The sequence below is a fragment of the Halichoerus grypus genome, chromosome 3 (genome assembly GCF_964656455.1).
Source record: "Halichoerus grypus chromosome 3, mHalGry1.hap1.1, whole genome shotgun sequence".
NCBI classification, from domain to species: domain Eukaryota; kingdom Metazoa; phylum Chordata; class Mammalia; order Carnivora; family Phocidae; genus Halichoerus; species Halichoerus grypus.
The window spans coordinates 47,254,868-47,277,103 of record NC_135714.1 but is presented as its reverse complement, the minus strand read 5'-3'; positions in this window follow the sequence as shown (position 1 = coordinate 47,277,103).

Genomic DNA, 22,236 nt, shown 5'->3' with positions numbered 1-22,236 from the left:
CCCAACCCAGTCTGTTCACAGAGCAAGCAAATATAATTTCCCCCTTATTATAGCTTATACAATTATCTACCCTGATATAACAGCAATATTACAAATAATCCACTTTATTGTCTGATCACATTTTTGTTTGAGAACACATGGCCATAATAAATACAGCATTATGCCATATCTTAACTATTTAGTGTTATTTTTCTTCTCATCTACTGACATGATTCTTGAGAATAAATGTTCTATTTTACTCACTATGCTCTTCTTAAGGCTTAACATGAGGTCGAATCTAAAAATTTAATAACTAATTAGAATTGAACTGAATACTCTATCCTTATTCTTCATTGTAAATAAGGAACTATTTAATCTTTATAATTCCAAGGGGAAAAATGAAATATATTATCATCTGTGAAGTGGCATGAGAGAAATATTATAAGACTCAGTAAATGGAATCGTGATAAAATGGCACCTATGTTTGCCAATATCGGAGAAAAGTTACTTTTAAAAAGTGATATTTAATTTACAGTAGCCTTTGTGATGTAGTATATTAATTGCAATTCTTATAATAATTTTGACATAGCACATTCTCATCACCAAAATTATTGATTAATACAACAGCTGTAGAGCTTTGATCTCTCTACCTTATACATATGGTAGAAGTGAATGAATATGCTTATGCTTATTATGAAAACACAGCCTGACCCTAGTATACTAATTTAAACTAAAATTATTTGGTTGTTATGGGATTTGGGAATTTTCTATCTATAATCTATGAATTTTTAAAAATAATTTCAGTTTTTTGCATGTCAACATACTCATCTGTGAACTCCAGGTAACAGTTATGCAAAATCATAATTAGTTTAAGCATGGTAAAGGCCAGCATACATTATTAGATTTTAAAATTTCAAACCCTTTAAACAACATGGAGTGTTACACTTCTGTAAAGACATGTAATTTCTCAAAGTGGGCTGCCAAATGTTGGAATTTAAAGCTGCTTGGGAGATTTCATTTAAGTAATGGATATTTTATAATTACCATACTAGTTTACTATTCAAGTACCTCAGGTCCCTACACAAATTTTGAAGTAGAGAAATTTTCTTGGCCATCACTGTCTTCAACTTTTGTAACTTTCTATTATGAAAGGATGTGATAAATAATATTAGTTTGTATTGACATTCTCTTCAGAAATTTTAATAAGATGTCCTTGTAGTTCCCTAAATCTTTAATACTTAAAAGATAAGTAGTGGTTTCTGATAATAATAGGAGAGGATATTTTGGAAAGAAATCACATTCAATATTTCTCAAAATATACCACATAAGTAGCTAATTGTCAGCTGCTCAACAAAATACATGTTCTCTCTTTTTCTTTTTTTTTTTTTTAAGATTTTATTTATTTATTTGACAGAGAGAGAGACAGCGAGAGCAGGAACACAAGCAGGGGGAGTTGGAGAGGGAGAAGCATGCTCCCCGCAGAGCAGGGAGCCTGATGTGGGGCTCGATCCCAAGACCTTGGTATCATGACCTGAGCCGAAGGCAGATAATTAACGACTGAGCCACCCAGGCGCCCTGATGTTCTCTTTTTCTATAAGATACTTCTTATCTCTCCTTTAGTGGTTTGTGGCTACATGACAGACTCTGAGGTAATGGAAGAGAAAGAATGTAATAAGCATCAAATGTAGATTTGACACATAAAAACTGCTTTTGTGTTTTTCTGCACTCGTTGCCACTTCTAGCTAGAATGGTGACCTTGAAAACCATGTACTGAAGAAAGGAGATCTCCCATTAGCCTAGATCCCTTTTAAAAAGTATGGACAAGAGGGGCGCCTGGGTGGCTCAGTCGTTAAGCATCTGCCTTCGGCTCAGGTCATGATCCCAGGGTCCTGGGATTGAGCCCAGCATCAGGCTCCCTGCTCGGCGGGAAGCCTGCTTCTCCCTCTCCCACTCCCCCTGTTTGTGTTCCCTCCCTCGCTGTCTCTCTCTCTGTCAAATAAATATATAAAATCTTAAAAGAAGAAAGTGTGGAATAGAAATGCCTGCCAAACAGATTTGTCTCCAGTTATTGTATATCCCCCTTGCCCGAGATGCTCCTGATAATACATACTATAGTCTATATTTTCAAATGTTTGTTGTTTATCATATGGGAAAATGGGCTAATGCTAAAAATTTTACCCCAAAAATATGCAGAGACCTCATTTTGACTGCCTCTACATCTTGGGTTCTTCATGTTTTATTGGATTGTATGGATTAGGTGAGTCCAGTTATTATCCACTTACCTTCAGTGCTTGTTTTATCTGTTCATTTGATATGTGTATCATCATAGGCACATGTTTTGGGAATGGCTTTTAGTTTCCAAGAGCTGAGTATCTGAAGCCATTGTCTTCCTTGCTCTATTTAGATGTACCTCATTCCCATTTTAATTTCTAAAATTGAGTCCTTCTTAGAGTGATAATATAACCGTAGTTGAAAATAAAGACTTTTTAGAAGTTCAAAATAAGTCACTTAAAACCAATCACACTCTCAGAGAAATAATCACCACAGAGTCAAAAGCATTTCCCTAATCACATCACATCATGATGACATTCTATGGAGAAAATGTCTCCTAAACTTTGAATTACAAATTTTCTAGGGGTAATTCTCATTTAAACCTGCTATGTGATCTAAGCAGGACTTGGCTTTCACCTCACAAGCAAAGTTTTGGCATTTTATCAATTACATCTTACCACAGCGGTGCAACACAACTATTGGGTTAGCTATCTTAATATTGATAAGTTATCATATCTTTGTGTGGCAATTGACGAAGAATAGTACAATAAATGAAGATTCTTATGCCTCCGTTGACCTAAGTGCTGTACACCTACCTGTCCAATAAGATCTTTGACAATAATCACATGGTAACTCACTCTACCTTACATGCTAATAATAAAAACCAACATATATTGATTGCTTAAAATGTGCCAGTTATATGCTAAGTATATCATGAAGTATCCTTTTTAATACTTGTAACAACCCTATAAGTTGTAGACTATAATTACCGCAACTTTATAGGAGAGAAAAGAAGATACTGATAGGCTGATAATTTGTCCAACTCAAATAAGCAGATCTAGATAGAGCTGTATTCTAGACCTAGACAGTGTGATCTCACATGAACTTTTTCCTATGATGTTATACCAGGCTTTCCTTAAGTTGTTTAATCTTATCAGGGTTTGTTTTCACAATGTGCTGCAGAATTACATAGACAGTGAATCTAATACAACAAAAATGGGTAAACAGCATGAAAGACATTTTGCAGAGTAGGCAACGTGTGGCTATTACATAATTAAATATATGTCCAGCCTTACTAATGATTATGGAAATACATAACACTGCCACAATTATTTGCATTGCTAAAATTTTGGCAGAAAATAAGAAATCTGATGATGCTAAGATCAACATCAACATATCCTCTTTTATTACTCAGAGTAGAAACTAATGCCTTTTTAAAAGACAGTTGATAACAGGATTCAGGATGCTTGTTACTTCATCTAATCTAGAAAGAGGTCAGGGGATGGGATGAATGTGGAACACATGAGTCAATATAAGTTCATGTTAATGTCAATACAATATCTCCTAGTAGGTGGGCAAGACAGGATATTAACAGATATTTTTGTATTATTAAAAATAAAGAGGGGTGCCTGGGTGGCTCAGTCATTAAGCGTCTGCCTTTGACTCAGGTCATGATCCCAGGGTCCTGGGATTGAGCCCCTCATCAGGCTCCCTGCTCCACAGGAAGCCTGCTTCTCCCTCTCCCACTCCCCCTGCTTATGTTTCCTCTCTTGCTGTGTCTCCCTCTGTCAAATAAATAAATAAAATCTTTAAAAATAAATTAATAAATAATAAATAAATAAAGAATTTATTTTAAAGCAGAAATGAAAAGGCACGTGAGAACCTGTTAGAGTAAAAAGGAAAAAAAAAAAGAGATTTCTCTGATTCTGCAAAGAAAATGAGAGACCAAGAAAGTAAGAAATGGAGTGAGAGCTCTACATTTCATGGAAAGACCAATTTAAATATCATGGAATAAATAGGATTTGGACAGACTGTGCATTTTAGTATGGTAGGGATAGTATTAATAGTCTGGTATGCAACGGCACACAGCCCCAAGATGAGAGATCTCATTTCATAATGCTCTCCATGCCCCAGACTTAGCACACACCATATGGCCCAGCCCCCGGTAACTTCAGTCCCATTTTCTCACATAAAGTCAAAGTAGGACCCTAATAGCTTTACATTTATTTACATTCTGTCCTGAGGCTCTTATACTGAAATTAGGTGACTCTCTCTGTGTGTATTAATGGTTAAGAGTGCAAGTCCTGGGGTCAGATTGCCTCGGTTGAAATCCCAAGTCTACCATTTAGTAGTGACCTAGTAAAACAGGGAAGATAAATGTTACTACTACTTCATAATTTATTGCGAGAATTCATGTCATAATCCATAAAATGTTTTTGGAACATCATTTCGAACATGGCAAGTTTAATACCCATTAGCTATAATAATTTTAATTTTTCCATTATATATACACACACCTCAAAATAGAAGTCGACACAAGCTTTACCTTTTTATTCTAATTTAATTTACTGAATTACATATATAAAATTTTAAAATGTGCTTCACAGCAACCCTTGGGATTTATTTAGTAGATAATTCAGCAGTTTTTTTTCCAATTGTGATAAACAAAAAAGAAAGTCATAATTTTTTTCCTAAATTTTTCAACTTGGGAAATTTAGATTTAGTGTTTTTAATTTAAAATATTCTTTACCTTATGATCTTTTTTTTAAAGATTTTATTTATTTATTTGAGAGAGAGAGAGAGAGAAACAGCATGAGAGGGGAGAGGGTCAGAGGGAGAAGCAGGCTCCCCGCTGAGCTGGGAGCCCGATGCGGGACTCGATCCCAGGACTCCGGGACCATGACCTGAGCCGAAGGCAGTCGCTTAACCAACTGAGCCACACAGGTGCCCTACCTTATGATCTTTTAATGATTGTCTTAGTTAAAATTACGAGCATAGTATACTTTTTCCTACTTTATAAACATCCATGTATTTGTTTTGTTGTAGAAACAATGTAAAAGCAACAAATTTAAAATAATGTTAGCCTTGCTAATTTAACATCCTTATTTCTTCTTTCATCTTATAAATATAAGCTGATAAATCATAATATTGTTTTCAGAAATACAATGACTTTCTTGGAGAGGATAAACATGAGGTACATAGTGAAATGTAAATTTAATACTTAGGTCCATGTGTGTGTGATAGTGTCCCTTTTTTAGGTAGTACTTAAAAAGATATCAGATACTACCAAGTAAGTCTAAATTCACGACTTTTGAACTTATTTTATTTATTCTCTGGGCAAAAGTTCACTATTCATGGTTTGAAACTGTCACATTTTCTCAGAATTGTCTTCAGACTTTATGATAAAAATATGGCATGAGGATGAGCACAGTAAAATTACACTGAGCTCTTAGAGGTATATAAACCATAAATAAATGCCATGAAACTGCATAGTGTCCTAGAACCATCTCAGACTAATAATAATCTGTACATATGATACAGATTTATGGAAATCTTTTAAAGACTTCTAGAGAAGATACTTTAATATTCTGAGTATTTATCTATGTATTTAATACAATTAATATACAAATAATAAAAATAGCATACAAATAAATATATATCAGTTTGTATATTATGTCACTTACTACAATTTACTAGAAGACTTATTATTTTTTTTTAATTTTTTTGTTTCTTTATTGTTTTAGGCTGTCTTAAACTTGCAGTTTTTATTTGTTTTGCCAGAGCAAAAGTTAAACTTGGCACACTTAAGGATTGTTGTCATTCCTATATGTATTCCATTAATATAAGCTTTTTGTACACAATGTCATATGAATGTACCCTTAAAATATTACACAGCACTCATTTTTTAGCTGTAAATTAATATGAATGCATCAGTATTCCTGAATAGATTTTTTTTTTTTTCCAAAGAAGACATACAGGTGGCCAACAGGCTCAAGAAAAGATGCTCAAAATCACTAACCATCAGGCAATGCAAATCAAAACCACAATGACTATCACCTCACAACTATTAGAATAGTTATCATCCAAAAACCAAAAGATAACAAGTATCCGTGAGGATGTGTAGCACTATTGGTGGGAATATAAATTGCTGCAGCCATTATGGAAAACGGTATGGGAATTCCTCAAAAAATTAAAATAGAACTACCATACAATCCAGGAATTTTATTTCCAGGTTTACCAAAGAAAACAAAAACATTAACTTAAAAAGGCATGTGCACCCTTATGTTCATCACAGCATGATTTACAATAGCTAAAATATGAAAGCAAGCTAAATGTCCATTAATAGATTAATGGATAAAGATGTAATATATCATATAATGGGGGTGCATGGGTGGCTCAGTTAAGCGTCTGCCTTCGGCTGAGGTCATAGTCTCAGCATCCTGGTTGGAGCCTTGCGTCGGACAACCTCTCAGCAGCATGTCTGCTTGTCTCTCTGCCCCTCCCTTCTGCTTGTGCTCTCTCTCTCTCTCTCAAATAAATAAAATATTTTTTAAAAAGATGTAGTATATACATACAATGAAATATTTCTCAGCCATAAAAAAGGAATGAAATCTTTCCATTTGCAAAAACATGGATGGACCTAGAGGGTATCATGTTAAGTGACATAAATCAGACAGAGAAAAACAAATACCAACTGATTTCACTTATATGTGGAATCTTTGCTGCCCACCCCCCCAAAAAAGGAAGTGGTAACCCAAGACACGGCAAGTAAATATTTTCACTTTCATTAGAATTTAGAATAAAAGTTTTAAGGTTTTTGTTTGTTTTGCCATTCAAAGGAAAATACAACAGTATACCAAAATATGAATTAGTAGAAAATGAGAGGATAATGTGAAATATCTGGTTTATCTCTGTCTTTAATATTAGTAACAGTAAGAAGTTACTATCTGTAACATAAATCACTATGTGCTGAGCACTATACTAGACATATTACCTCTTTTAATCCTGCAAGTTAGGTATTTTTGTTATCCCTATATTATCAGGTTAGTAAACTAACATGTTTGGTTCCACTGTACCATGTAAAACAAATATCAGTAGTCTCTACCAATTAACCTAGATTCACTTGAGAAAATAATGTGCCCCAGTTGGTGTCATGTGTAAAAGACATGGGCTCCTTTCAACAAACCCTTTGCTCCCTTGTTACCTATTTCCTAAAATTAACTTCATGTCTTTAAATCATCTTAATGAAAACATACTAGTTGAATCAAGAGAGGTGGGAGAGGCACCTACCTGTCAGATGTGACTGAATGCATGTGATGATTTTATTTGTAACTGGGTTAGTATTCCAAATAAAAGAAATGTGAAGATGTAAAAAAAATAAATAAAAATAAAAAACAAACAAAGAAACAAACAAAACAATACAGAAACGGACTCATAGATACAAAGAACAAACTCATGGTTGCCAAACCAGATGGGGGCAGAATAGATGAAATAGGTGAAGGAGATTAAGAGGTACAATCTTCCAGTTATAAAATAAATAAGACATGGGGTTGAAATGTATAGCATAGGGAATATAGTCAATATTGTTGTAACAACTCTGTATGGTAACAGATGGTAACTAGGCTTGCTATGGTGACCATTTCATAATGTATAAAAATATTGAATCATTATGTTGTACATCTGAAACTAATGCAATATTGTACATCAATTATTCTTTAATAGAAAAATATATGTAACAAAATAATAATGACTTTCATTTTATCATTCAATTATCAAAACTACAAAGTTTCATACAAGGGATTGTACTCTGTGTTGACTACTAGATTCTGACCTGAACATTCTCATGCTCCCTGTTTTCTTTTTGGAAATATGAGAATATGTATCAAGGAATATTTAAACCAAATATCCTTCTAGGAATTAATACTCAAGAAATAATTGTAGATTACCAAAAAGCATTTCTATCCAATCATGTTACATACAGCATTACTATATTAAGGGAAGAATTGAAAGTTCTTTAAATGTTTCTAGTTTTTGTTATAATCACAAAATTCTTGTTCTTACTTCTCTAATTAAAAAAATGTTGAAAAGTGACATAAAACATTTGGCTAATTGTTAAACATGGTTAACAATACTGCATTTCTTAAACTACATCAAGTTAGTCAGCATCTATGAAATAAATTATATTTCATATTTTATATTCATAATTTAATTTTTCTCATTTTTATATACTCACTTTTGGCGGGATAACAAACCTTATACAGTAGTCTTTCTTTATCGATGGTTTTGCCTACCATAGTTTCAGTTACCCATGGTCAACTGCAGTCTGGAAGCAGATGATCCTCCTTCTGACAAATTGTCAGAAAGTCAATAGAAGCCTAAAGCTACATCAGAGTACCTACACTACTCACCTCACTTTATCTCATCATGTAGGCATCTTGTCGTCTCACGTAATCACAAGAAGAAGGGTGAGTACCTTACAATAAGATATTTGGAGAGACAGACCACATTCACTAACTTTTACTTCTATTACAGAACAGTGTTGTAATTGTTCTATTAAAATTTATTAGTTATTGTTAATCTCTTACTGTGCCTAATTTATAAATTAAACTTTATCTTAGGTATGTATGTATATAAAAGAAAAACATAGTATAGAGTTCATATAAAGTTTGATACTCTTTGCTATCTGCAATTTTAGGCATCCACTGGGTCTTGGAATGCATCCGCTGTGCGTGAGGGGGACTGCTATATGACTGGTTTCATTGAACATGGTATCAGTGTTGTAGCAATTTTAAATGTTTCTGAATAATTACTGCATCTTTGATGATCTCATTCTAAAGTGTCATAATAGGTGTTAAAAGCATGAGCTCTAGAATCAGACTTAGTATGAATTCTAAGATTTGTGACTTTGGGCAAGTTATTAAAACTTTCTATCATTTATAAAATGGAAAGTATAATAAGAATCATTAAAATAATTATTGCCATTGAAGCACTTGAACAGTACCTGGCAGGAAATGTGTCAAATATGTACTTATTATTTTTCTACATAAGTTGTATCTACTAATATTTATAAGTGTGTTGTGGTGTCTAAAGTCTTTTTACAAGCTATATACGTGTATCTATCGCATAGATCCATACCTATACTTACCTAAATGCCTAAGTTTACATCCTAAGTACAACAAATGTTATGCAAATATTAATCTACTACTTACTATTACTACTATTATTCTTTCAGTTTTACAATCAAAATCACTCATACTCACAAAAGTATGTCATGGAGTTAATAAAAGGTATAACTGACTTGAACCAATGTCTTCTGACTACAAATTCCATACCCTATCCTTCACACTACACACACACAGACCTATAAAATTAATTGGTTCTAAAATGTAGAATTTTTACAAATTCTACATTTACAAAACCTCTGTAAATCTATGAAAAATAATTGTAGGATATAAAAAAGCTAGAAACAAACAAACAAACGTTCTCTTTAAACAGCATAGCAATATGTGTTTCTTCAACTGAAAATATATTATGGATTCAAATATTTTCACTTCCTAGTCCTATATAGGATTGTGGGGGAAAATATCATACCAGTATTAATTATAAAACTCTATAACTTATAGCCATAAATATTTCTTTGTAACATGTAAAACCTTAAAAAGACATTATAAATATTATAAACTAAAATAATGCAAGTTGCTCTAGATGAAGAACATGTCATTGCTAAGCAACGGGTTTGGGCCAGCATTTTTGTTTGTTTTTATAGGACGTGACTGCAGCATTTTTCTTCAGAAAATTATGTCCATATTTGCAAAACTCAGCCAGTGTGAAGAATTTTCATATGAAATCCAAAGAGAGCCAACCACAATTCTAAGGTTAGCGTAATAGGAATTTCAAAGGTAAATTTCAAATCAAAGGGTTTAAATATATCTCAGATTCTATGACAAAACCTGTGCAAAGCAAGATCAGTCAGTAGACTCCATTTCTCACAGCAACTTTCATGACTAAAAGTTATTTTGTGGGTGGTTATTCATTCTATGTTGCCTATCTTCATGATATCATGTAGAGGGAAAAGGGGAAAGTGATTATAATCAGATAGTGTAAAGCAGTTTTATGCTTTACAAACAATATCACCTCATCAACAATATTTATTTTCTTCCATGTGCAAAGTTATGCGTATAGTGTTATGGCAAAATAAGTTATGAATATAGGGCTCGTGGCACAATCTATACCCTTTGAAATCCACCATTTGGCTTGAAGACTTAAGGCACAAACATTTGACAATCTTAATGATAGTAGTATGAAATAGGCAATATGCACTGTTTAGGTTAAAAAGAGTATAAGAATTAACAGGACATTAGAGAATGAAAAAGCAAGCAATTCAGTGTAGTTTGTTTTATGTTTATATGTGTATAGGTGTGAGATAAGAAATATTCTATGTTATGAGAATATACGTATAAGTGTATATGTGTATATATAACATAATATTGCATATGCCACACACATACATATGTTTTTGTGATATCTATGTGTGTTCTAGTTTAGTTCATTTCAATTAAACTCAGCACTTCTTGACTACCACGTGTATACTAAATACTTCTTAAGTGTAAATTTGTAGTGAGGTGAGGACAGGTGAAAATGATGAATAAACCTTTCAATTGTGTAAGCATCCCCATCAAGAGAGGAAAAGGTGGTGGAATATATCTCCAGCAAAGGTTAACAGACCTTTCTTTATTTTAGTTGATTCTTTTTGTACCTTCTAATAAAATGTCTGAGCTGCAGCTAGTCCTTGAAATGACACGAGAACCATTCTGACATTCAGATCTGTCTAAACTAGACAGATCCTCTGTGCTAAATAATTTGGATTTCATGTAAAAAATGATAAAACTGTATTTTTTATCTTTATTTTATCTTTATATTTTGAATGACTGTTCTTTGATATAAACAGAGGCAGCCAAATACACTTAGACTGAGATCTTTAATTGAAAGCAATTGCTTTGGGTAATTAATTTATCTTTCTTTTTTTTAAAGTAACCTTATTTATAAAATAGAAAAAGTCTTATCTACTCCATTATATGTTGGTTGAACTCATGTCTGTAAATGAGTGTTAAGTATAACGCATATTTTATTGTCTTTTCAAGTTCATATCAAGACCATATTATGTATGCAATATGTAAACTATGAGTCATATTATCTTTGACTTTCTCTTTGCTTTCAACACTGTGTGTGATATTTCTTCAAGGTGCTACTTGACAATGTGAGGATAGAGTAGTTTAGCCAAATACCTGTGGAGAGGGTGATGATGTCTTGTGCCTTCAAGATGGTGCCAGCAAGCTTATCATCCATCTTAATTTCTCACGACATGTTTATCTACCTAATTCACTGTGGCATGAAGGAGAGATGAAGACTGTATGCTTTAGGTAAGCTCAACAATATGCAATATCCTTTGCACCTCATTAGACCTATATATTAAAAAGAAAAGAAAAGAGACCCCCCCCCCAAAAAAAACCCTCTGTTATTTAAATAGCCATTTAAGAATTCTCTTTACAAATCATGACAACAAACGGATTTTGAGAAGAAGCTTATGCACCAACAATCATAGATCAGAACCAACTGCTACGTGAATACTCTCTTGCCCTTTAAACAAAGTTTATATAACCTTGTTAGTAGTATTTTCACAACTCATTTTTTAATTCTGTGCCAACAAGTACCTTTGTGGGGGATTAAAATCCAATAGCCACAAAAATATGTGGGAGGAATAGAAGTATGAGAATATTTTAAGTTACACTATTACTTTAAACTGAAGACTAAATAATGTTTATCCTTCGTTCAGAGAAAAGATTATATGCCATTTTTAGATGCTATATCTTTAAAGTCCCCGGAATTATGACAGCATCTAAATTTGTTAGTTAGTCTCAAGAATAATACAAGTAGCTATATTCACCAAAATATAATATTATAAAGCCTATAGATTTATTTTAGTACATTTATTTAAATAAATTTTAAATGGAGTTTCATGCATGGTTTATCTAATATCAATTTCCTAGTAGTTTGGGGTTTGTGGTATTGTAAGTTATATTTAGTGCAATGTAATATTTTTAGGTTATTCATCTGTTCCAGATGTTCACTTAGTTTTATGTCTATAATTTATACTGAGTAGGTTACCAGATGCCCCTACCCTCATTCCATGGCACAGGGCTCCCTCCTCCATATCAGTACCACTCGACAGAGCAACACTACTTCCAGAAAGTGATGCTGTTTTCCAAAGGATGATATTGTCCAAGGCTTGTCCTAGATATGCAAGAAATAAGAACTTCAGGATACATTATGTTTGAGTGATACTATTTAATCAAAGAATTTTAACTTCTCTCTGGCTTTCAATCACTGGTTTTCGTATCTTACTTTATTTTCTGAAAAATACAATAGAATCATTTACTATATTTTAAACTAAACCTAAAGTGTATGGAAATGGAATTTTTGAGCAGGAGGGTGTAGGGATAGAGTTGCTGGGTAGGATGTCTCATACACTCAGCATGGTATATGAAAACTCTGGCCTTGGAAACTAACAGGCCAGTTAGTTGGAGCTCCAGTTCCACGATCTGATAGCTGTGGGACCCTACAGAAATTACTTAATTTCACTAATACTTATTTCTTCATTTATAGCATGAGGATGATAATATCTATTTCAAGGAGTTCTTGAGAGAATAAGTGAGATATTGTAAACATTGTTTATCACTGTTCTCAGCATAAAGTTGAATAGACATGTTTTTCAAAGATAATTTTTCCCAATAGAAATTTAATGATCCTTTTTTAAACTGGTTTTGTACAGTTACAAAAATGGAACTTCATTATTAATATTTTTGAATCTGGGAGCTATGAAGTGAAGTGATAACATGTTCTTTTCTACATACCTCTCTGTATGTCAATCTTATATATTCACTCTATATATCAATCTCGTGTAAATATAAAAAGGTGGTATTTTTAAAACATAGCTGGGAAAATTGCTTATCTATTTCTGGGCTCTATTTTGGACCCAAATTATCTAAATTAGTATTATCCTAGCATTCCAACTGTAGACATGGATAAATTAGTTGTCTCTCTTGTGGCCTAACTTGTGTAGCTGATTTTGTACATACAAATGTAGTGTGAATTGCTAACATCAAAGCAGTATTCTAGACAGAACATCTTCAGGTTCAGGGGGCAGGTTTATAAAATGTGGATTTTCATCACAATATTTCTAAATTAAATGAGCCTCACAAACCACTACAGATGAAGTCCTAAGACTGTTTTATTATTGAAATAAAATTTTGAAATCGAAAATGGTCTAAAAGTTATTTTCCTTTTCTTAGTTGACAAAATGCTCTTATTTTTAGCTCTACCTGAAGAAATATATTGATTACTGATTTCTTTTTTTTTTAAGATTTTATTTATTTATTTGACAAAGATAGAGTGAGAGAGCACAAGCAGGGGGAGCAGTAGGCAGAGGGAGAAGCAGGCTTCCCGCGGAGCAGGGAGCCCGATGCAGGACTCGATCCCAGGACCCTGGGATCATGACCTGAGCCGAAGGCAGATGCTTAACTGACTGAGCCACCCAGGCGTCCCTGATTTCTGATTTCTTAGCTTTTTTTAAGAAACAGTAAAGCAAATGTGCCTTCTATTGTCACTATTCCCAAATATGTATTTAGACGTAATTTTCTTTGATAGTAAAATAGATAGATAGATAGATAGATAGATAGATAGATAGATAGATAGATATAGATGATTGAAAGATGCCTCTTTTTTAAAATGCCAGGGCAGTTAGCACAGTGTGTTATATTAGTTTCAAGTATACAATGGAGCAATTCAACAATTCCATATGTTTCTCAGGGCTCATCAAGAGAGGTGTGACAGATGCCTTTTACAACTATAATTCATAGGTATGTATAGCATGTCAATCCTTATATTTTGAAATATAATCTCATCACATAGAACAGAAAGTATGTTTTGATTTTTCAATATTTCTTATTAGCAACATTATGGGATTTATTTCTCGTATGAGAAACACACCAATGAAGGTGTAATTCCAAAGATGTTTTAGTGTCTAATTCCATCTTGTGAAAATTTGAATTGAGATGGAAAATAGATTGTTAAAAACAAACTGTAGAATGCTTTCGTGGAAGACAAGGTCAACTTGAAGGATGAAAGATGGGTTGACATTGTTTTCAACAACCCAGCTTCATTATTCTGAGCATGTAATACATCTATAATATTCTACTAAACAATTGAATCAAATGTTAATTTCTTTCTCTGGTCGCATGTCCATGTCATGAATAGCAATGATTTAAAACATTATAATGGAGGTATTTGTAAGATACTGAACTGCTCCAGGAATGATTCACTCTTCATGTCGGTAGTATTGTGTCTTACTCTCCCACTTATAATACCAAAATACTTCACCATGATTGATGCTCGGATAGTGAGCCAACAGAAGCAATAGTGATTTGCCAGTTGTTTTTTTGCTATTACCATTCAGGAATATTGCAACTTAGTACTATTACTTTTTTCAAAACTTGAATGAATTGAAATATCATCTTTAACAAATAAGTATAAACTGAATGGTATCCATTTCCCATGCTATGGTTGTTTTTGTTTTTTTGTTTTTTTGTTTTTCCACTCATGATAAATTTAACATTAATGATAACTTCCAACCTGATAGCTCAGGCAAGTGATGACCTGTGTGCATTCTTAGGAAAGTGATCGAACAGGTACTAGGCATCTTCTAAAATGATACCTTACAGTTGTGTTTGAATCTAGAAATTCATCAAGCTGTCAACTTTTTATACCTGCTTACTCTATACTCTTTCTTCTGAAGTTCTTGTACCTAATATCTTATTAGAAATTCTTGGTAGCAGATGTGTTTAAAAATTCATAACCTCCCTAAATATATACATGTAATACAATTCATTAAAGTATATTACATACTCTAGTTAGCAAATCAGTTTTCTACAGGGTTTACAGTAGCAATTCTGAAACTATTTTATGTGTGTATAAGGATGAGTAAATACATAAGGGTATTGTAGATAAAGAGAGCGATGTTTGTCACTGTTGGAGAAAAATGATAAATATAAGTATTATTTACAATATATTTCATTATTTATAATATTATAAGTAACAAAAAGGAGGAGACTAGAATAATTCCTGTGATACTAAATTAGAATCAGAAGTATGAGTATGATACAAATATATTAAATAATACATAAAAATATTATATATAAATATATATTATATAATATATACCATAAATATTATATATATTGATCGATTAGTATGGATGCATGTGTAAGTAGTTTCGTGTGTATGTACATATTCATGATTATGTATATGTACATACACACATGCTATGGACACACACACACACAATTTCTATGCTTAATCAACTGAAAGGGCCTCAAACCAATGATACCCTAGTAGCAGTGAACACAACTGAGGTCTAGATCATGGTTTCTAAATACCATTCCCCAGTAAAAAAAAAGAACCACAGAGCTACTAAGAGAAATACTTGATTCCAGAGCTTCTGTAGTGAAAATACAAAGTAAGGTAAAAATATTTTGTGGTGCCAGAACCAGCGGTGTTCCAAAAAGAGTGAGATCATTTCAAAAGGACAAAGGAGCCAACCTGAAGAAACTACCAAAGGCCAAGCTGGAATAATTAAAGCAACAAAATAAACTGTAGTATTGAATTATAACTGATAGAATAAAACAAGTATCCTTGAATTTCATAGTTACATGAAATAATACTTGAATAATAAATAAATGTAGGAGAGAAGGGACAGTTTTCCATTATATAAGAATTAAAATTTTAAAATGTAGCAGGAATGAAGCAAATATAAAATCAGTATTAAGCAAATATTAGATTAATAACTACTGCAGGCTGGGGCACCTGTGTGGATCAGTCAATTAAGGGTCTGCCTTTGGCTCAGGTCAGGATCTCAGGGTCCTGGGATGGGTTCCCGTGTCGGGTTCCCTGCTCAGTGGGAAGTCTGCTTCTCCTTCTCCCTCTGCCCCACCTACTCATGCTTTCTCTCCCTCTCTCAAATAAATAAAATCTTAAAAAGTAATAATAATTACTGCAGACCAGCTCCACACGTGGATGGTAGATCATTGACCAAAGTTTGAAAATTGGGTATCTACATGGTCTAAACGTGTCTTTCCCAAGGTATTTTTAATATTAAAAGGAATAATAGAGGAACGTCTGGGTGGCTCAGTCTTTAAGCATCTGCCTTCTGCTCAGGTCATGATCCCAGAGTCCTGGGATGGAGTCCCACTTCAGGATCCTTGCTCAGGGGGGAGCCTGCTTCTCCCTCTGCCTGCTGCTCCCCCTGCTTGTGCGCGCTCTCTCTCTCTTCCTGAAATAAATAAATAAAATCTTTAAAAAAAAGAATAGCAACTTTACAGTAGAGAAACCTGGCAGACAACTTCACAAAGCTATCAAGGTTAACATCATCTGTCATAGACATGTCAAGATCCTGGACCACCTGATACCATGCACTGAAAAGAACATATCCTCACTTCTGTTGTATTCTTGTCAAAAGTGCAGGACTTGAACCGAATCAGAAAATATTAGACAAATCCAAATTTAACAACAGTCCACAAATAATTTATTGATCCTCTTCAAAAATTCAAGGATCACGAAAGACGAGGAATGACTGGGAACAATCACAGACTGGAGAAGATTAAGGAGACACAACGACTGAATTACTTCATAAAAGACATTCTTCCCAACTTGAGGAGTTACTTTATAAATCAACCTAAGTGTTCAACAGTGGTATTGAATTTTTTAAATGAATCCTTTGAATATTGCTTGTATTTTTTACAAAAATATTTGGAAATCTTTAATCAAAGTATTCAGCAAATGCAACTTAAGAACAATTCAGCTTCCAAAGCTTTTAGGGAAATGTAATTATTGACAATCTTGCAAACAGGCAGACATTGTAATGTATCTCTTAAAAAAAAGGGAGCTAACAAATGTAGTAAAGAGCTCAAAGGGTATACTGGATTTAACTTGAAATTACCAAGTTGCAATTTGGAATGTCTCAACTTCTGGTAAAAATATATATATATATATTTTAAAGGAATCCATATTTCTAAATGAATAAATTTATATTCTGTAGTGGAATTGAATAAAAATGAGAAGACTTATTTTTTGCTGCATCTAAATTGAGCAAAATATAAATAGTCATAGAGAAAATGGATTTACAAGATTTTTCTTATAAGAACAATTTTTGGAGAAAGGTAATTTGAATGGAGGCCAATGGCAAATGTCTATTAAAATAAATAATTGGATTGAAATATTTACTCATTTAAATATAAAAATATTATAATTAAGAATATCTTTGATTGCACAGAATATGCTCTGAGCTTACCAAGTACCTCAGCCTGTAGAGTATTTATCAGTTAAAACTATTACTGTCAGCAGAGAAAACTTAGTTAATGGTGTGCATAATATCACATTTAGTAACCATAGAGTTCAACTTTAAGTAAGATTGCAGGGAATTATATGAAAAAAAATGAATATCTTGAAAAATGTATCCTTCAGAGAAACAATATAGTATTAGTGACATAGCGTTAGGGATAAACACAACTAAGAAATTTAGTGGCTATGCACCATAATTATTATATCCCCTATATTATTTTTAATGTTTGATTAATAAATGCATATGTTTTGTTTTAATGCATATGTTATTTTTATTACATTATAAAGAATAAAAAATAAAACCTCATTTGAAACAGAAACAAAAACCCATAATGCCATTATGACATCTAATAAAATTAACAGTAATTCCATGTCAAAAAGAAAAAACAAAGAATTTTTTCTTAAAATAGTGTTTGAATATATTATCAATTTGTTAGTTATTACATAACTCTTCCAAAAAATATAACATTTTTATGAATTTTAACTCCCTTCCACTCTCTTACAGTGCCTCTGTTGAACAATATAGATTGTTTCATAAAAAAGCTATTTAATAGATACAGTATTAATTCACTTATTGCAAACATACTATCCAAATAAGAAAACAGAAATAAATAGTGTTAGAGATATGAGGTAAACAGGAGAGAGGTGCATCCTGCCATGCTAGGATTGTAAACAAGCACAAGACGGTCAGGAAGGCTCTTTCGGTAGAGCACAATGAATCCCAAAAGTTGAAAATGCTTCAGCTCTGTGAAGAAAAGAGAAAGTGTTTAGGGCAAAAAGCACAAGAACAAAACGAGAAAACATTTGGCAAGCCCCAGAGATTGAAACCTTTCGAAGACTGATGTCGCTGGGTACTGTGACTCAGGGAGAGTGGCGTGTGATAAGGTTGGAGGAGTGGGCAGTGAACAGAGATGCCTTGTTCTAGTGCAGGTCCCTAGGAAACACACTCTATGACAGCAATTTTCATATAGGAATTTTTTTCTGAGAAGTGTTTTCAATAACAAGTGTAAGATAGTGAGACAAGCACAACTGAGCATACAGAGAAGTTGAATGGGCATGTATTGTGTATATGTCATATATCATAGATCATATATATCACGGATCATATGTATCATAGGAAATGGGTTGCATCATTCAGAGAGGAAAAAACTGGAGCGTTATGCACTGGCTTTTACGTGCTTTGGCTAAAAGCAAAACAAGTCACTCCTGCGCACAGCCTGTTGACTGGAGTGGTAATTTGGCCCTACTTAGTTGCATGGGACCTGAAAAATGTGTAAAAAATAGATGGAATGTTTGGTGAGTTATGCCCTCCATACAGGAGATAAGAGAAGTATTCCATATAATCAGTATCTATCTACATTGCCTATTGTAGCCTAATAAAGGTATCAATAACATTTTTATGTGTCTCCACATGTGAGATTAGCATTAAAAAAATAACCACGTGTATAAGTAGAAACTCAATACGTATCTGTTGAATAAATAACCTCAATGTTGAATTGAATAACATTCCATGTATATTCGTTTTGTATCAATTTTTATTTATATTGTTATTTCAACACTATTCAGATTTCCTCCAAATGGGTCCTCCTTGCAAAGTTCTGTTCCTCAAATCTTGAATTAACTGAAATATATGTTTTAATGTTCCAGCATCAAACGAATGTCTGAATAATTTGGTAGAAGGAAGGTGATGAATAAATACATACTGTTTCTGCAAGATGATCATCTCTTCTTTTAGAAATATTACCTACATAATATCTATTCTGTTTTTATTGTACTCAGCCTGAGTGAACTACATATTTATTTCAAATAGTATATTCAGAGACAGAAATATTACCAACAGCTTTCTTTACGATCGTTTTGGCCTTACCCTGGGGTAAACTAGGGTCAAATTTCATTTATCACTTGACAACTATGAAGCTTATTCTGATCAATAGATTGCAATGGCATCCAGCTCATATATCTAAACAGCAACAGGTTCCAGAGCAAAGACTGGAAGGGTGCACATCTGTTCTACAAAACAACATATTTCCTGAAAGCTATACACAGTCACGTTATTTGCCTCTTTAAGTATAGGCAACACTAATTTCAGATGATAAAGCAGAATAGAGTTTTCCTAAGTGAAGGTGGGATAGGGGATTGGAGGGGAAGATGAGGGAGATTTGGCGAATCAGGGTAAGAGTCACAACACTCAGGCATTAAAAAAATATATAGCCTTGGTTTCCCAGATCTAGAGAAGTTTTTCTTTTTTTTTTTTAAATATTTTATTTACTTATTTGACAGAGAGAGAGAGAGAGCACAAGCAGAGGGAAAAGCAGGCAGAGGGAGAGAGAGAAGAAGTCTCCCCGCAGAGCAGGGAGACCGATGCCATGCGGAGCTTGATCCCAGGACTCTGGGATCATGACCTGAGCTGAAGGCAGACGCTTAACCAACTGAGCCACCCAGGTGCCCCAAGAGAAGTTTTTCTATGACATGAAGTAGAATGCTAGGGAGTTGCTCAAAGATATATGTGGAAGGAAATGATGGAAATTGCTTGGGAGATGGAAAAGTTTTATATCTTATTCGAAGTGATGATTGCTTGGGTATATACATTTACAAAAACTCATCAGTTGCATGCATATAAGAGCTGTGCATTTCATCCTGTGTAAGTTTTTTTTTTTTCTCAAAACAAAAATACAATGTAGCTTCTTTGGAAACTTCAAAAATTAAACTACCATGAAAAATGTGAAAGATGCAGTGATAACGATTCCTACAGCATTTTCCATTTAATTCTCCAGTAGCATAAGTGCAAGACTGAAGGTATTGAAGAATAATTATCAGAAGTAACAATAGTGTCAGAATTGGTATTTTCTACTAAGCAAATTATTCCAGTCCCTAGCAGTTAGTGTTCAGTTATTCCAAAGCAAAATGATCTAGTTCTTAGCACCTGATATGCATCTATTCTTCTGGAAATGGATTTTTCTTCTTTTTTTTTTTTTTCCTCTGATAAAAATCAACTTCAAAAGGAGTTTGCTTTCATCTGAAATATGTCTTGCATTGTCCAAAATTTATTCACATAGACTTTGACTATATAACTATTTCAAAGAGTATTACACTGTTACACTGCTTTCATAGTACTGAGCTAATAAGAACTAGAACATAGAAATGGACAGGTACTCTGAATGTCTTGGTAGTTACACACATGTAAAGAGGGTTAAAGATAAATTATTTGAAATTGCAAAAACCTGCTGCATTAATAAAATCTTATGTTAGTATTCTAGGGACATTTTTGCATATTCTCTCAAAATTAAAGGTAACTGTGTATATCTTCTACATACTTTTACTAAGATCCCATCTCTGATACCTTCATAATTCACTTGCCAGTTTTGAGTGAGCCACGCAAGGAAATCCTATATATTGCATGCTACAGTGCAAGTAACCTTTCCTATTGGCTCTTAAGGCTTTGCAGATTCAATTGTCCTTGAGAGTTTGTGGCAGAAAGAGATGCGATATGGACTCTGAAGAAAACTAGAGAAACAAAATCATAACATCAGTCCCTTACTTTTGGAAGCAAAGCCATGCTCCCTTTTTGCACAAGTAACTCTCCTTTGAGAACATCACTCCTCTCAGTAATACAAAAGGAACAAACATATAAATAAATAAAGTTTGTCCAGTAGCTTCAGAGAGTCTATTTCATTGGAACAAATTAGGTCATGGTCACATCTCTGAATTAAATACAGGCTGGGAAATTAAGCATTTTGATTAGCCATTTCTGAATCACATATGCCCTTGGAGCTTGGAGGCAAGTATAGAATCACCTGTTGCCAATGGAAGCCAAATCAAACATAGGCATAAGTGAGTGTTAGCATTGGCAAAAAAAATTAAAAAAAAAAAAAAAAGGTAAATCTGCTGCAGTTTTATATTTACCTGTCATTGCACTTTCTCTGATTGGTAAGACCCAAAGTCATAACTGGAGATGTAAAATTGTGCCTGAAGTTGGAGTATGTCCTTTTTATTAGTTTAAAGGTTAAAGGTAAAGAAACTCTACCACAGGCATTCACAATGCTAAATATTTAAAGAAAATTTCCACCCACTTTTCTTCCTTTTCACAACTCTAGGCCATACTATTACTTTTCCTTCTTTTTTTTTTTTTTTTCCCCAGGGAAGTGAGGAACATTGTCCACGTGTGTGTGTGTTCTTTTATCATTTTCCCATCTCTTGTCCTGCCAATCTCCCTCTTCTGATGGCAGTGGTGTGGGACAACAATGAGAACAGGTCTTGTCCTCACCCTGGCAGATACTTCAGGATAATTTGACAGGTATCTACACACCTTTTGTAATTCCAAACACATGAGATACAATAGGCATGCAATGTTATTGACAATGTATCTTTCATATTTTCTTTTTCTGATTAACTTGTGGATTTCTTTGACTAGTTCAAAGTAATATAGATGTAGGGAGTACACAAAAAGCTAAATATATAATCAAAGCATAAAGATTTAAAAATTCCATCACTTCATTGAAATTTATGGAGAACAAACATAGTAATTATTTTGATTATAATTATAATTGTGTTAATTACAATAATCTGTACAAATTTTTCTAAAACCCAAAATCAAACCAAGAAATATCTTGTGCCTGATAAGATAGCTTTATTTTAACTTTAACTATTTCAAAGACATCTTCTAATACCTTTGTAAAGTATAATTTTTGTTTGTGAAAAAAATCTCACAGTCTTCACAAACACTATAGCTTTGTTGCTGTACATGGTCAATTTAAC